A 17,066-nucleotide genomic window follows, 5' to 3' on the forward strand; every position below is an offset into this window, starting at 1 on the left:
CCTGAAAAAAAAATAAATAAATAAAAAAGGATCTTAACACACTAACCCTAAGTAACTGACCAAAAATAAAACCCTAGGACCCTAACCCTAAAAAACATAGCAACACTCCATCCCAAAAAAAAAAACCTCTAAAACCCTAACACGCTAACCCTGAAACCATTAAAACCCTGTTAAAACTCCAACCCAGTTACACACCAGTTACCTCCCTTAAGGGATATAGAGGAGCTCTCTCAGATACGGCAGTTCTACTTCTCGTGCATGCAGCAGGTGGTCAGGCTCATTCTGGTGCTGATGGTGTTGAAAGCTGGGGCAACGGTGGTACTGCTGGAGATACCACAGCCACCGGAGGTGGATTGTTAGGATAGGGAGATGTTAGGTTATCCAACGGCTCCCGTTTATTATCTTTTTCTTTTTCCTGTTCTTCTTCTTCAAATTTCTTATCTGCTTTTAGTGTAAATATTGAGGCTGGAAAAGGACATGAAGTCCTCCTGATCCATAATCCTGCATAATCACTTTCTTCCCAGCAAAAAGGTTCCCTCGAATTAACATGTGTATTTAAGGCCTGACAAATACAGTCTTCAAAGGATCCAAAAGCAGGCTGAAAGATATGTGGTGTTAAAGGCTCCTTTGGCCATTCTAGCACACAATACTGGACCGTTTTTTATTTACTTTTTCCTTTTCTGGGGCCCCTCTCATTCCAATTTCTAACCGTTATTCCTAATGGACTTTCTGGTGGTATGTCTGGTAATTTGCTCCCTTTCTTCTGGTCCCTGGTCTTCAATTTTGTCTGACCCATCTAGGAATGTTACTGTGGCAATTCCCACAGCCCTTGGTTACCTTAATAAGAGTGTCTTACAGAGGATTTAAGATCTGTCACCCACCCACAAATCCTATAGGAATCCCTTCATTCCTTCACTGGCCAAGTCCCTAGCAGGAGATTGGAACCGTGGTTAGAAGACCTCCACAATCGCTTCGGAACTGAATTCCGTCTCAGTCACACTCTTACACACACAGGCAACCGAAACCCACCCAACAGAACAGTATACGCTTTAAACGCTTATGACTCCATTGTCTTCATTCAGATCTTCACACGCAGAATTACGGGCAAAATATAGTGCTGCAGCCAGCAAGGGAACTGAAAAAAAATCAAAACCTTTGCTTACCTTTATTCAGGTTCAAGATGCCATTAGTCCCGACCTGACTCGAACAGCAGCCACCAAATGGTGGGGCACCTCTCCTAGATAAAGTAAGAATTCAGGAACCAAAGCCCTCCCGGACAAGCCCCCAGTTGTCATACATGACTGGGTCCCAAATTGGATTGCAATTAAATTTTACAATTTATTAAATGAATAGAGGTAAACAAGCAGTTGTGTGCAAACAGATATACTGTGACAGCTGCCCTTCAGCATGTGCCCAGAGGCAGACTGGATGTCTTTGCCAAAACAGTCCGGACAATGTATTAGTACACCCATGCACTGCCACGTTAGCTGTCATTGCTAACTGCCAGGCAGGACAGCTCCAGACCAAACACATACACACACAGGCACGCCACAAACACTACAAAGCACACAACACAAGGCACAAGAAAAAGTGACCCCCCATAGGGAAGCCCTATGGCAACAGCAAGTCAGAACAGGTGCTCTACAGCAGACCCAAGGAGAGACTCAACAATCAGTCGCATCGCACCCGAAGGCTGCCGCACACTCTGAGAAACCAAACCTACCAGTCCTGAGCAGCTCCCCACCTCCTCCTGTCAACCATGCTCATCACACACACTATTTGCCCCTCAAAAAAACAAAACCTTAGAACATACACACACACAAAAAAAAAACCATCTGAGATCCATAAATGCCAAAAAGACGTGCACGCACAGCAGCCCCTGCAGAGGTAATCACAGACATACCCTTTGCAGAGGAAAGAGCAGACTCTGATACAACCCTGCTCAGGCTCTTGGTAACGCTGCATCTAAACTGCCAAGCCACATGTAGCATGAAATGAAGCTGGTTTTAGTCCTCTGGAAAATTACACAAGTAGGTTTGTACATCTAGAGATTAAAATATAGCTCAAAAAACAGAAGCGTATCCCACCATCGCAAAGAACAGTGAGCCAGCAACCTCTACTAATTATCCCTCTGTTAAGTGAATTCCAAGGACTTAGAAATCCAGAAATCCATAGACTCCAGCCTGCCTAGAGAACCCTGCAACTGACTGAGGGAAAACAAAACACTTACCCCAAAGAGCAGCCCAGGCAGAAGGAGCTCTCTGATGCCATGCCTGGGGCTCATATACCATTTGGCCCTGCCCAGCACCCAAACCCAATCACATTGTAAAGGGGAGGGACAAAGCAAAAGAAAGTAGGAGCAGAGCAGGAGCAGCAGATTTTCATTTTCTTTTTTTTTTTTTTTTTTTTTTTAAATCTGCTTTACCTGAACAACATGCAGAGGACAAGAGACCTGGGGTGTTTCTAGAAGCAACAATCCCCATGCTTTTGCTGCAGCTTTTAATATTAAAAGGACAACACAACCAGTCAAGTAACTGGAACTTTTTCAAATGGAATTACGTCAAACAGGTTCATCATCACTTGCAAAAACAGAGAACCAGCATTCACTAGCATGCCAGAGCTAATACCCACCTCCTGCACAACGCTCACTACTACTAATGCAACATATTGTGCAATACCTCTCTGTTCCTGGTTCCTTTAACTCACCTGCTCAGTAGCTCCAACTGAGAAATGTGCCCGGGCAGCACCGCGCTGAAATGTGCCCCAACAGACTTATTCTTCAGTGATGAAGAAGGTGACCCTGCTCAGTCTCTTGGCAGTACTGCACTTATGCGGTCAAGAAACCGTACCCCACGGTTTCCCAAAAACAACGTACCTGGCAACCCCTCATAAACATACCTCAAATATGTGAATTCCATGCACATAAAGCCTAGAAGGCTTTATGGTCTAAAGACTCGACAGACAGCAAACACAGGCAAAAGCTCCAGAAATATAACAAACCGCCCCTAACCCTGAGAAAGACCACTGCTTATATGCCCAATGCTGCCATTTTCAGATACATGCTCACACAGGGAGCCTCCATGATACATTTCTCCTAAACCACGCTCCATCACTTTGCCACCAAGGTTGTGACTTTGATAAGATTTGACATATAGGCAAAGACTCACAAAAAGCCCTGTAATTCTGCAAAAATCATAAGGGACCCAGAACCACAAAGCAAACACACAAAATAACATCACCATACTATCCGTAAAACTGCTGTAATAACTACTCACCTGAGGAAGAGCTGCGTGCAATACAGGCACCTACTACTTAGATTGCTTTACTATGACAGATCCTACCAGTTGCCACCTCAAAAAGACATGCGTACCGGTTTCTACTTGAAAATGCATCAGTCCATAGACTCTGACCCACCTAAAGAACCCTGCAACTGACTGAAGGAAAAACAAAGCACTTACCCCAAAGAGCAGCCCAGGCAGAAGAAGCTCTCTGATGGCACACCTGCAACTCAGTTACTATTAGGTCCCACCTGGAACCTGAAGCCAATCACATGGGAAAGTGCAGGGGGAAAGCACAAAAAAAGCAGAAAGAAGAGGAACAGCAGCTGTGGTTTTATTACCTTATTTATAAGGCTTAGCTCAACAGCATGCAGAGTGCAGACATGAGAACTGGGGTGTTTCTAGAAGCTACAATCTGTTGTCGACAGAAGGAAGACACAGACGCTCAATATGAGTGAACAGTGAACTTCAACTTTAATGGATAGCTCAGTCGCCTTTTATCTAGTTCGAACATAATCAACTCATACATATTGCAAAAACTAAGCTCAGGATTGGCTAACACTTTCCTATCTTGTCAGTTAGTTCCTCCCTCTTTTAGCTACCATCCCGCCTTAGGGACTTTCCCAACCACACAAGGGCATCGTGTCCTTGGGCCTGATTGGTTCTCAACCGGCTGCGCACGTGCCCAGGCTCATATGAGTTGAGTACGGTACCTCCCTAGCCCATGACCTCCTAACTGCTCAACATCCACGTGTCCTACCTCACTTAACCATTCCTCCACAATTCCCCCATTTTTATTTTGTGCTACAAATACCTTCTCTGTGAGTTGCTCTAGTTTCTTAGTTAGGCAGTTAAAGGTTACATATGCAGCAATTATAATCAATATAATTATAAGTAGAAAGCAAAGTCCCTCTTTAACTAACAATACCCATCCACCCATGTTCCCAAAAACAGATTTAAGCCAACCTTCAAACCAACTATCTTGTACTACAATTTTTTGTGTATGATCCCTTAACCATTTCAACTGGTCGTGAATTGACTGACCATGGTCGGAAAGATTAAAGCAACACATTCCTTCTACATCTTCACACCCATGTCCCTGAGCCAAGAACAAGAAATCAATAGCAGCCCTATTTTGCAGCACAGCGTGCCTTAGGCTTTCCGTGTCTTGCGACATTTCAGAAAGAACTTGTGTGGTTACATTTGACTGTTTAACAGCCCAACAAGCAAGCTTATTTATGCTAGCCAAAGCGTGTGCAGTTCCTACAGTCAGAAAAAGATCCATTAAGCAGAGTAATACGGGCAGAGTATGGTGCTAACATTTCACTCAGTTCCTTTGGATCCCCTATCGGGACCCCAAACAAGCATATTCTGAAAGGGTACCTAACATAACACAACTATACAACTTAACCCTAATAACACTACAATTACTGTAAGCACTTAATGGTAACACAATTAATAGTAAGTAACACAACTTAGTAGTAACACACTTAAACCTAATCACTTGATGGTGATCAAAGGCTGTTCTTGATAGTCGTCGAGGTGTCACAGCCCACGTCATTGTCAGAATGATTATCAGGAACCTCTTCCTGGTCGTCTTCGGCGTGTGCAGATTCTAAAGCTGCTTCAGTCCACTTTGCAGTGATCCACTGGGTACCTGTTTCTGGCACCACTTCAAAATCTCTATAACATTTTATAACATTTTTGCAAGTAACTCTTTAACCACATTTATCACAATACTACATGCAATGATGATTGACACCACAGTGAACAAAATCCTTAATCCCTCTTTGACTAATCCCAGTAACCATCTATGCATTGTTTCAAACAAATCAGTGAACCATTGATTGAAAGGATTGATACCATATTGACTCTCTCATGTGCTCTTTCAAGAAAGTAATGGATTTGTGAATTGACTCATTACGATCAAAAAGTTTTAAACAGTACGTTCCCTTAAGTTTCTCCAAGTGGCTACTTCGCACAATGACTCCATACTTGTGAAACATGATTTTGCTCGACCAGTACTAATTTCCTATGATTTCAGCCTGCACTATGGCAATAAATGCGCTCTCACTAACACAGTACACAGCACACTCACACACCCAGAGGCCTCTGGCACATCTCACTCTCAATCATACCACAACCTCAATCATACCACACGAATATAATTTAGAATGATAAGCAAACAAACAAGTATTGTCTCTCATTGTGTTCCTCGTGAAGTGACTTGCAACACTTGGTTTTAAAACCTTACCCTTACACAAATACTTTCAACACAAAATACCTGGACATTTAAGAATAACACATACAATTATTAACACTCCAGTTAGTATCCCTTTTTCATTGCAAGGTAAACCTCTTATAAAAAGAATGCCAGAGAGAAGCAGTACAGCCGCCGCTGCTTCCATGGTTACATCAGACAGGCTGCAGGGTCCTGATGTCCGTCCCTCTGCTCTGTGCCGACTCGCCACACGGTGAGGGTCAGCTGCCGTTCGATTCCGCGGAACTCCGAGCGCAGCACTGCTCGTGGCGGTGACTGAGGGGGGGGGAGGCTCCCACTGCCCCGTAGCCCCCTGAGGCAGCGTTATCGTTCTCACTGAAGGCGGCAGTGGGCAATCCCCAGCTCCAACACTTCCCGGCAATCCCAGTCGCTCTGTAGCAGCAGTAGCGACTCTCTGCTCAGCCTGATGTATAACTAAGGCATTAGTGACTGCTCTCCAAGGCTTCAATAATTTTTTAGCAGCCTTATTTTCATTAATAACTTCATCAAACAATTTGTCCCCAAATTTACGCCACTCTGTTTGTTCAAAAACTGTATCAGGATTGATAAAACAACCCTGCATTACTCCATATGCTAATAATCCTGGTAAATCCTTTTTGCAGTCTATATCTGAAGTGATCCGCTTTTCTAAAAAGCATTCGAGCAAAGCATACGCCGCTTGTCTCTCCATACCTTTATATACGTCGGTTGCAGCCTTTGCAAAGACCTCGGCGGCGCTTCTCCGGCGGGACCCTTTATAGGCTCATCCCAGGTGCGGGGACTCCCTTCCACCTTCCGAGCTGTGGGTGCGGGGACTCCAAGTTTTCGTCCCTTTCACCTTTCAGACCTCGGCGACGCGTGACCGGCGGGATCCTCTCCCGGGTGCGGGGACTCCACGTCCCTTTCACCTTCCCGACGCGGGTGAGGGGATTCTTGTCCCTTCCACCTCCTGGGCTGCGTTGCAGGACCGGTTCCTCCCTTATTCTGTCCAACCGTGGCCCAGGATCACCGCCAGCAGTGTCCAAATCCCGTTCAGATCGGTCCCTGTTCGGGCGCTATTTGTTGTCGACAGAAGGAAGACACAGACGCTCAATATGAGTGAACAGTGAACTTCAACTTTAATGGATAGCTCAGTCGCCTTTTATCTAGTTCGAACATAATCAACTCATACATATTGCAAAAACTAAGCTCAGGATTGGCTAACACTTTCCTATCTTGTCAGTTAGTTCCTCCCTCTTTTAGCTACCGTCCCGCCTTAGGGACTTTCCCAACCACACAAGGGCATCGTGTCCTTGGGCCTGATTGGTTCTCAACCGGCTGCGCACGTGCCCAGGCTCATATGAGTTGAGTACGGTACCTCCCTAGCCCATGACCTCCTAACTGCTCAACATCCACGTGTCCTACCTCACTTAACCATTCCTCCACAACAATCCCCATGCTTTTGCTACAGCTTTGAATATTAAAAGGACAAAATGACCAAGCAAGTAGCTGATTTTTTTTTTTTTATCTGGAATTAGCTCAAGCTTTTATTTACATAGAAAGAAAGTCTAGGAGCAGAACTGATTACATGCCAAAAAAGAATTCAATTCCATTCCACTCACAGGAAAAATCACTTACTTCAGTAAGCTGAGAACCAAAAGGCTATGCTGATGTGTTAAAACACATTACAGGACACTGGGTCCAGGCCCTCCGCTGCACCCACTTAAAATCCATCCCTACACTCACCAAGGTACAACCCCAACGCAAACACAGACGCAGCATTTCAGCTTCAACACAGTTTTCGGAACTGGTAGAAAGGACACCTCATCCTCAGCAAGGTGTGCTCAGGCTACACAGGACAGGGCTTTGGGCACCTCTTTGCCTACCAAAGAAGACAGCCATCAGCACCTGCTTTGTTCAGATTCTAAAGACTAACATCACAGCCCACATTGCCTGGGACACCTGATAAACAGAAGAGAAAGCAGCCATACCGTTTTCAAGCCGTCCCTGCATGTGTTGCTCCTTGATGATCTGCAACTTCTTCTCAAATCCTCAACTGCTTCTGTGGAGAGCCTGCCATGGCACCTGCAAAGCAAGATGGATACCCTTCGCAGTCACCTTGTGCTACTTGGCAGTTCTGCTCCAATCCAGCTCACAAACAGCCTGCCCTTCTTGTGCTGCTCTTTAGAGTGCAGCTTAGCCCCTCTGAGCCTGTGCGACACACCTGTGAAACAAAAAGAAAAGCATAGGCCTAAGCAGCATCCAAAGCCACAGCACAGCTAGGACAGTTACTCTCATCTGCTCCCTTACCTCGGCCCCCTCACCTGCCCTCGAGGCAGATGCTTCCATCTGCTCTCTTAAGCCAGCTACAACACACCTCTGAAATATAAACAAGATTTTTACTGTATTTTGTGTAGTTAACTAACTGCAGTGACAACTGCACCCCTAAAGTACCTGCTACATCTGTTCATCGCTCACCTTGCTGAAAGCAGCTATGCTCAAGTCCCACGTTGTACACTGTGATGCAGCTTTAACAAATGAAAACAGTCACAATATAATCATTCAGCGGCCAGCGTTAGTACCCATCCCTCAACAACAGCAGGGACCCCATTTACAAATTATCGTTTCAAAACAGCAGCCCCATTACCTCAGCACCTCAGAAGTAGATCAAGCCTGTCACTGAGCTGCCTACCCAGTGCTGAACAGTTCCAGATGGAGCTCTTTCCTGTGACAGGTTCCAAAGGTTTACACTCTACTGGGGACAGAAAAGAAATAAGAATAAACATTTCAAAACCCCATATCTGTAACCTTTCAAGATTCGACAGACCTCCTCAAGCACACCGTTCAAGCACTTATGCGAGCAGCTGCTCACAAGCAGATATACTCTCCCACCTCCACATCTGCCAAACACCACAGAGATGACTGTGCCTGCTGCCCTTCAGTACGTGCCCAGAGGCAGACCGGATGCCTTTGCCAAAACAGTCCAGACAATGTATTAGTACACCCATGCACTGCCACGTTAGCTGTCATCACTAACTGCCAGGCAGGACAGCTCCAGACCAAACACATACACACACAGCCACGCCACAAACACTACAAAGCACACAACACAAGGCACAAGAAAAAGTGAGCCCCCATAGGGAAGCTCTATGGCAACAGCAAGTCAGAATAGGTGCTCTGCACCAGACCCAAGGAGAGACTCAAATGTCACGACACGCGACTGCAAGCAACTGCCAGAACTGGGATGATGGAGGCCTAAAAAGCCTGCCTTCAAGACAACAGACCAGAAGGATGGGGACTGAAAACCCCATAAGACGACGCTTAGGAATTCAATTCCCAACAAGAGCTCCTGATGCGGCCCAGATGACTTCTGCAAGAGTGAGGATGGAAACAGACGCGATCTCAAACCGAATATGATGCACAAGACCTGAAACAGACCTGCTCTTTAAGCAGTGACTGCAACACAAGAAGTGCTCAGATCAGAGTCATGATGACAAAACATGCATTGAGGCCCTTCAGCACCGCTACCAAGTCGCCTGTCTAGTCAGTCCAGTGTCAAAATCTAGGAGGATATCAAGACCCGAGAAGCACAGAACAGACATCGCAGAAGCAACACAAGACAGACAAACAGAAGGAAACTGTCCTGCCTGGCGCGCGCACTCACTCTACAAAATAATCCCGCCTCTTCTATTAGCCTGGTGACCCAGCCACAAGCAGCCTGAACATGACCCAGCCTGAGTCACCCTCACCGTGGAACCAAGTCTAGTCAGCCAGCTGGCTCCATGCTGCTCTGGCTCCCAGCTCCCATTAGCCACCCCAGATATGCAAATACCAGGTGCCCCCCAACTTAGCTCTCAGGTTGCTGAATGGTAAAGTCCCTCCGCTTCAAGAAACGCGCAGGCACTGATTGTCATCTTAGTCAATTGCCAGGCTCATCATCAGCTGCAAAAACAGAGTACCAGCATTCACTAGGACGCCGGCCCCATTGCTCACCTTCTCCACAATGCTGACCACTACTGATGCAACATACGATTGTGCTCACGTGTTCCTCTCCGAGTCCAAGCTCCAACAGTGCAGCCAGCGTCATCCACACCACCTGGGAAAACAAAAGGACAAAATGACCACTCTTCTTGCAAGCACACACCTGCCACACTGCTCCTCTATCCCACACAGCCTCACCTCGGACCCTCACAGGGAAACACCTGAGCGTCTTCCCTTTGCTTCAGATAAGGGATGACCAGGCTGACAACACTCACCTTCCCTCAGAGCTTCGTGACATGAGGATTTCCCTTTCCTGTCCACGACTGCACAAAGCACCTGCAGACACAAGAGAAACACACACTCTGAGGCACCTCACAGCCACAGCGTACCTACTGCAATACCTCTCTCTTCCCAGCTCCTGTAGTTCAGCTGCTCACCAGCTCTAACTCAGATTCTTCACTCACAGCACCACAGCAAACTCTGCCCGGGCCACACAACACACACTACACAAGCTACAATGGCTAAGACACACAAACTGGAACATTCCTGCCCAACAATCAGTCGCATCGCACAGGAAGGCTGCCGCACACTCTGAGAAACCAAACCTACCAGTCCTGAGCAGCTCCCCACCTCCTCCTGCCAACCACGCTCATCACACACACTATTTGCCCCTCAAAAAATAAAAGCTTAGAATATACACACACACAAAAAAAAACACTATCTGAGATCCATAAATGCCAAAAAGACGTGCACGCACAGCAGCCCCTGCAGAGGTAATCACAGACATACCCTTTGCAGAGGAAAGAGCAGACTCTGATACAACCCTGCTCAGGCTCTTGGTAATGCTGCATCTACACTGCCAAGCCACATGTAGCATGAAATGAAGCTGGTTTTAGTCCTCTGGAAAATTACACAAGTAGGTTTATACATCTAGAGATTAAAATATAGCTCAAAAAAAGAAGAGCATCCCACCATCAAAAAAAAAAAAAAAAAAAAGAGCCAGCAACCTCTACTAAGTATTCCTCTGTTAAGTGAATTCCAAGCACTTAGAAATCCAGAAATCCATAGACTCCAGCCTGCCTAGAGAATCCTGCAACTGACTGAAGGAAAACAAAACACTTACCCCAAAGAGCAGCCCAGGCAGAAGGAGCTCTCTGATGTCATGCCTGGGGCTCATATACCATTTGGCCCCGCCCAATATCCAAACCCTATCACCTGGAAAAGGGGAGGGACAAAGCACAAGGAAGTAGGAGCAGAGCAGGAGGAGCAGTAGCTGGTTTTTTTTGTTTGTTTTGTTTTGTTTGTTTATTTGTGTTTTTTTTTAAATCTGCTTTACCTGAACATCATGCAGAGGACAGACAAGAGACCTGGGGTGTTTCTAGAAGCAACAATCCCCATGCTTTTGCTACAGCTTTTAATATTGAAATAACAACACGACCAGTCAAGTAACTGGAACTTTTTCAAATGGAATTACGTCAAACACGTTCATTGTCACTTGCAAAAACAGAGAACCAGCAATCACTAGCATGCCAGAGTGTTGTCGACGGAAGGAAGACAGGGACACTCAATATGAGTGATATGATTGTCGTGGTTCCGCTCGAGTGGGCAGCCGAGCTCCACCACAGCCGCTCTCTCACTCCCCCTCCTCAAAGAGGAATGGGGAGAAAATATGTGAAAAGGGCTCAAGGATTGAGATAAGGACGAGAAAATCACGCAATAATTATTGTAACGAGCAAAACAGACTCGGCATAAGGAGATAGTAAGATTTATTGCCTACAACTAACAAGCGAGAGAAGTGAGAAAACAAAGAAAAAAAAACCAAAAGCACCTTCCCCCCCCATCCACCCTCTTCCACCTCCTCCCCCCGAGCGGCGCAGGGGAACGGGGAATGGGGGTTATGGTCAGTCTACAGCACTTCTTCTCTGCCGCTCCTTCTCGGTCACTCTCATCCCCTGTGCTGTGGGGTCCCACCCACGGGATGCAGTCCTTGATGAACTGATCCGGCGTGGGCTTCCCACAGGCAGCAGCTCTTCCAGAACTGCTCCAGATATGGGTCCGTACCACGGGGTCCATCCCTCAGGAGAAAACTGCTCCAACCTGGCTCCCCTACGGGCAGCAGCTCCTGCCAGATCACCTGCTCCTGCGTGGGCTCCTCTCCACGGGCTACAGGTCCGGCCCAGAATCTGCTCCGGCAGGGGTCTTCCACAGGCGGCAGCCTCCGTCGGTGCAGGGCCACCTGCTCCACCGTGGTCTCCTCCACGGGCTGCAGCGTGGAACCCTGCTCCACCGTGGTACTCCATGGGCTGCAGGGGGACATCCTGCTTCACCATGGTCCTCACCACAGGCCGCAGGGGACTTCTGCTCCGGCGCCTGGAGCACCTCTCCCCCTCCTTCTACACTGACCTTGGTGCAAGGCTGTTCTCTCGCTCCACTGACTCTCCCGGCTGCTGTGTGGCGCAGCGTTTTTTCCCTGTCTTAAATATGCTCTCACAGAGGCGCAAAACAACATCGCTTATTGGCTCGGATCTGGAAAACAATGGGGCCCTTCCCAAACATGGGGCAGCTTCTAGATCTTTCTCACAGAAACCACCCCTATGGCTCCCTGCTACCAAAACCTTGCCACGTAAACCCACTACAATGATCAGCAAGCTTCGATTTATTGGATAGCTCAGACGCCTTTTATTCCTTAACATATAATTAGCTCATACATATTACAAAAGTTAAGCTCATGATTAGTCCCCCTACGTCCTTATCTTATCAGCTTCTTCCTCATTCTTTCGACCAAAATAACACAGTCGGTACTTTCCCAAACTGCAAACGAATATTGTGTCCTTGTGTCTGATTGGCTCAGACAAGTTGTGTGCAATGTTTGTCCAAATCGTGAAGATTCAGCTGTTTTATGTCTATGTGACCTATCTCAGTTAACCATCCCTCTACACCAGAGCTAATACCCACCTCCTGCACAACGCTCGCTACTACTAATGCAACATACAGTTGTGCAATACCTCTCTGTTCCCAACTCCTTTATCTCACCTGCTCAGTAGCTCCACCTGAGAAATGTGCCCGGGCGGCGCCGCGCCGAAATGTGCCCGGGCGGCGCCGCGCCGAAATGTGCCCGGGCGGCGCCGCGCCGAAATGGGCCCGGGCGGCGCCGCGCCGAAATGGGCCCGGGCGGCGCCGCGCCGAAATGGGCCCGGGCGGCGCCGCGCCGAAATGTGCCCGGGCGGCGCCGCGCCGAAATGTGCCCCAACAGACTTATTCTTTAGACATGAAGCAGGTGACCCTGCTCACTCTCTAGGCACTACTGCACTTATGCGGTCAAGAAACCGTACCCCACGGTTTCCCAAAAACAACGTACCTGGCAACCCCTCATAAACATACCTCAAATATGTGAATTCCATGCACATAAAGCCTAGAAGGCTTTATGGTCTAAAGACTCGACAGACAGCAAACACACAGGCAAAAGCTCCAGAAATATAACAAACCGCCCCTAACCCTGAGAAAGACCACTGCTTATATGCCCAATGCTGCCATTTTCAGATACATGCTCACACAGGGAGCCTCCATGATACATTTCTCCTAAACCACGCTCCATCACTTTGCCACCAAGGTTGTGACTTTCATAAGATTTGACATAAAGGCAAAGTCTCAAAAAAAGCCCCGTAATTCTGCAAAAATCATAAGGGACCCAGAACCACAAAGCAAACACACAAAATAACATCACCATACTATCCGTAACACTGATATAACAATTACTCACCTGAGCAAGAGCTGCATGCAATACAGGCACCTACTACTAGATTGCTTTACAATGACAGATCCTGCCAGTTGCCACCTCAAAAAGACATTCATACCGGTTTCTACTTGAAAATGCATCAGTCCATAGACTCTGACCCACCTAAAGAACCCTGCAACTGACTGAAGGAAAAACAAAGCACTTACCCCAAAGAGCAGCCCAGGCAGAAGGAGCTCTCTGTTGGTATACCTGCAACTCAGTTACTATTAGGTCCAACCTGGAACCTGAAGCCAATCACCTGGGAAAGTGCAGGGGGAAAGCACAAAAAAAGCAGAAAGAGGAGGAGCAGCAGCTGTGGTTTTATTAACTTACTTATAAGGCTTAGCTCAACAGCATGCAGAGGGCAGACAGGAGAACTGGGGTGTTTCTAGAAGCAACAATCCCCATGCTTTCGCTGCAGCTTTGAATGTTGGAAGGACATTACCACCAAGCAAGTAACTGAAGCTTTTCCTGCTGGAATTAACTCAAACTTTTATTTATGTAGAAAGAAAAATCTAGGAGCAGAATAGATTACACGCCAAAAAAAAAGTCAATTCCATTCCACTCACAGGAAAAATCACTTACATCAGCAGGCTATCTGAGAACTAAAAGGCTATGCTGATGGGTCAAAACACACTACAGGACACTGGGACCGGGCCCTCCGCTGCACCCACTTAAAACCCATCCCTACACTCACCAAGGTGCAACCCCAAACCAAACACAGACGCAGCATTTCAGCCTCAACACAGTTTTGGGAACTGATAGAAAGGACGCCTCATCCTCAGGGAGGCATGCTCAAGCTACACAGGACAGGGCTTCGGGCAACTCTTTGCCTACCAAAGACGACCGCCATCAGCACCTGCTTTGTTCAGATTCTAAAGACTAACATCACAGCCCACATTGCCTGGGACACCTGATAAACAGAAGAGAAAGCGACCATACCATTTTCTAGCCATCCCTGCACATGTCGCTCCTCGATGATCTGCAACTTCTTCTCAAATCCTCAACTGCTTCTGTGGAGAGCCTGCCATGGCATCTGCAAAGCAAGATGGATACCCTTCGCAGTCACCTTGTGCTACTTGGCAGTTCTGCTCCAATCCAGCTCACAAACAGCCCGCCCTTCCCGTGCTGCTCTTCAGAGTGCAGCTTGGCCCCTCTGAACCTGTGCGAGACACCTGTGAAAGAAAAAGAAAAGCATAGGCTGAAGCAGCATCCAAAGACACAGCACAGCTAGGACAGTTACTCTCATCTGCTCCCTTACCTCGGCCCCCTCACCTGCCCTCGAGGCAGGTGCTTCCATCTGCTCTCTTAGGCCAGCTACAACACCCCTGAAATATAAACAGGATTTTTACTGTATTTTGTGCAGTTAAGTAACTGCAGTGACAACTGCACCCCTAAAGTGCCTGCTACATCTGTTCATCGCTCACCTTGCCAAAAGCAGCTCTGGTCAAGTCCTGTGTTGTGCACTGTTTCACCTTAAACAAATGAGAACAGTCACAAGATAACGATTCAGCTACCAGCAGTAGTACCCATCCCTCAACAACACAAGGAACCCCATTTACAATATTATAATTTCTAAACAGCAGCCCCCTTGCCTCAGCACCTCAGAAGTAGACCAAGCCAGTCACCGAGCTGCCTACGGAGCGCTGAACAGTTCCAGAAGGAGCTCTTTCCTGCGACAGGTTCCTCCAAAGGTTTACACTCTACTGGGGACAGGAGAGAAATAAAAATAAAACTTTCAAAAACCCCATATCTGTAAGCTTTCAAGATTCGACAGACCTCCTCAAGCACACCATTCAAGCACTATGCAAACAGCTGCTCACAAGCAGATATACTCTCCCCCCCCCCAACATGTGACAAACAACACTGAGATGACTGTGCCTGCTGCCCTTCAGTACGTGCCCAGAGGCAGACCGGATGTCTTTGCCAAAACAGTCCAGACAATGTATTAGCACACCCATGCACTACCACGTTAGCTGTCATCACTAACTGCCAGGCAGGACAGCTCCAGACCAAACACATACACACACAGCCACGCCACAAACACTACAAACAAAGCACACAACACAAGGCGCAAGAAAAAGTGAGCCCCAGAGGGAAGCCCTATGGCAACAGCAAGTCAGAACAGGTGCTCTGCACCAGACCCTAGAGGAGACTCAAATGTCACGACATGAAACTGCAAGCAACTGCCAGAACTGGGATGATGGAGGCCTAAAAAGCCTGCCTTCAAGACAACAGACCAGAAGGATGGGGACTGAAAACCCCATAAGACGACACTTAGGAAATCAATTCCCAAGCAAGAGCTCCTGATGCGGCCCCGATGTCTTCTGCAAGAGTGAGGATGGAAACAGACGCCATCTCAAACCGAATATGATGCACAAGACCTGAAACAGATCTGCACTTCAAGCAGCAACTGCAAGACAAGTGCTTGCGTCAGCCCTACGATGATGAAACAAGCATTTAGGAACTTTGGTGTGGCTACCAAGTTGCCCATCTAATCTGTCCAGTGGAAGAAGGAAATGTGGATATCAAGACCTGAGGAGCATGAAATATATGTTGATCATATCAAGAAACGTTTGATACAAACAAGTATTACACACACAGAAGGGATTCCTTTAAGCTCCCACTGCAAGACGAGAGGTGCTCAGCTCCCAGTTGAACATCAGCAATATTCCAATGATGTCAAGTGTTCAGTACCCTCAGGATGACTTAGCCAGGGCCTGCCGAGCACCAAGAGCAACAGCACAGTACAGCACAGACAACACAGAACACAGATGACAAGCTGGGACTGCCCTGCCTGCTATGTGTTCACACTGTACGTGACAGAACTCGCCACACATAATCTCTCTGCCTGACCTGATCAATCCTGAAAGGCCCCATCCAAAGCAATGACTTAAAAGCACAGACCCTTGCCCTATGGGTGCATTCACAACCCCAACTCAAACATAGCACTTGCCCCTCCCCCCAACATAGCTTGGGAATGCTGGGAGGCAGGTTCCATCCTCACCAAGGAACACAAAGACTAGCCAGGACATTGCTTCAGGCACAAGGCTCCTCTTCACCAGCAGAAATGAAGTGCCATCAGGCGCCAGCACACCAGCCAAATTTCTTCCAGTGAAACAACCTCCTCAGAAACAAAACAGTAGTCAACTGACCTGCTCCGCTACTGAAATCAGATAGACGCCCTTTAAACAACTCCCCAACATGCAGTATTTGCCCCTGGACTTAATTCTCAGGGCTCAGAATCAACCATCAACGTGGACCACAGAGGGCAGCTAGGATGTTCCCAGGACCTTCTTCGTCCCTGAAAGAGAGGAGTCACCCAGAGATGCATCAAGAGACTTCTACACCAAAAACAATACCTGTTTTCCAACTTTTCTCCACTCACCTTCCCGATCCAGGCTTAGCACTTCCATTCAGTGTGCCGAAGCAAGGTCACGGGGCTTAGACCAGGGAGAAAGAACAGACACACATGACAATCCACAAAACAGTCTATACCCACTCCTTTCCTCCCCTGCTGCAACAGCCAAGAAGCCCCAGAGCCACATGCTCCAACCCAGTACCACCGCTTCGCTCACCTAACATCCCAAGGAGATGCATCATGCTCCCAGCTCCTCTTGTGCTCCGAGCATCTCCAGCATTTCAGGAACGGGAACCGCTGACGTCTGGCACGTGTCAGAAACGTGGCAGGAAACGTACTCTGCTGTCGCAAGGCACTTGCAAAGCCGGCCCGACAGCTGAAGCAGACTCACACAGTCCACCGACCAACTCGGGGCCCCCACTGCCGTCCACT

The 17,066-nt window shown here is 47.6% G+C and overlaps 2 long non-coding RNA genes across 2 annotated transcripts; both read right to left on the reverse strand.

The window, feature by feature from the left end:
• Positions 1 to 7,833: 7,833 nt before the first annotated feature.
• LOC311211308 lies at positions 7,834 to 8,657 on the reverse strand. Its single transcript, XR_014618602.1, has 3 exons — positions 8,165 to 8,657; positions 7,996 to 8,045; positions 7,834 to 7,896 (listed from the first exon to the last, which is right to left on the reverse strand). It is a non-coding gene; the product is annotated as an uncharacterized lncRNA (long non-coding RNA).
• A 673-nt stretch (positions 8,658 to 9,330) lies between these two features.
• Positions 9,331 to 9,835, reverse strand: LOC311211669. The gene is made up of 3 exons (XR_014618630.1): positions 9,774 to 9,835; positions 9,548 to 9,613; positions 9,331 to 9,459 (listed from the first exon to the last, which is right to left on the reverse strand). It is a non-coding gene; the product is annotated as an uncharacterized lncRNA (long non-coding RNA).
• Positions 9,836 to 17,066: the final 7,231 nt, after the last annotated feature.

Source organism: Netta rufina, assembly GCF_964035555.1.
Source record: "Netta rufina genome assembly, chromosome: 7".
Lineage (NCBI taxonomy): Eukaryota > Metazoa > Chordata > Aves > Anseriformes > Anatidae > Netta > Netta rufina.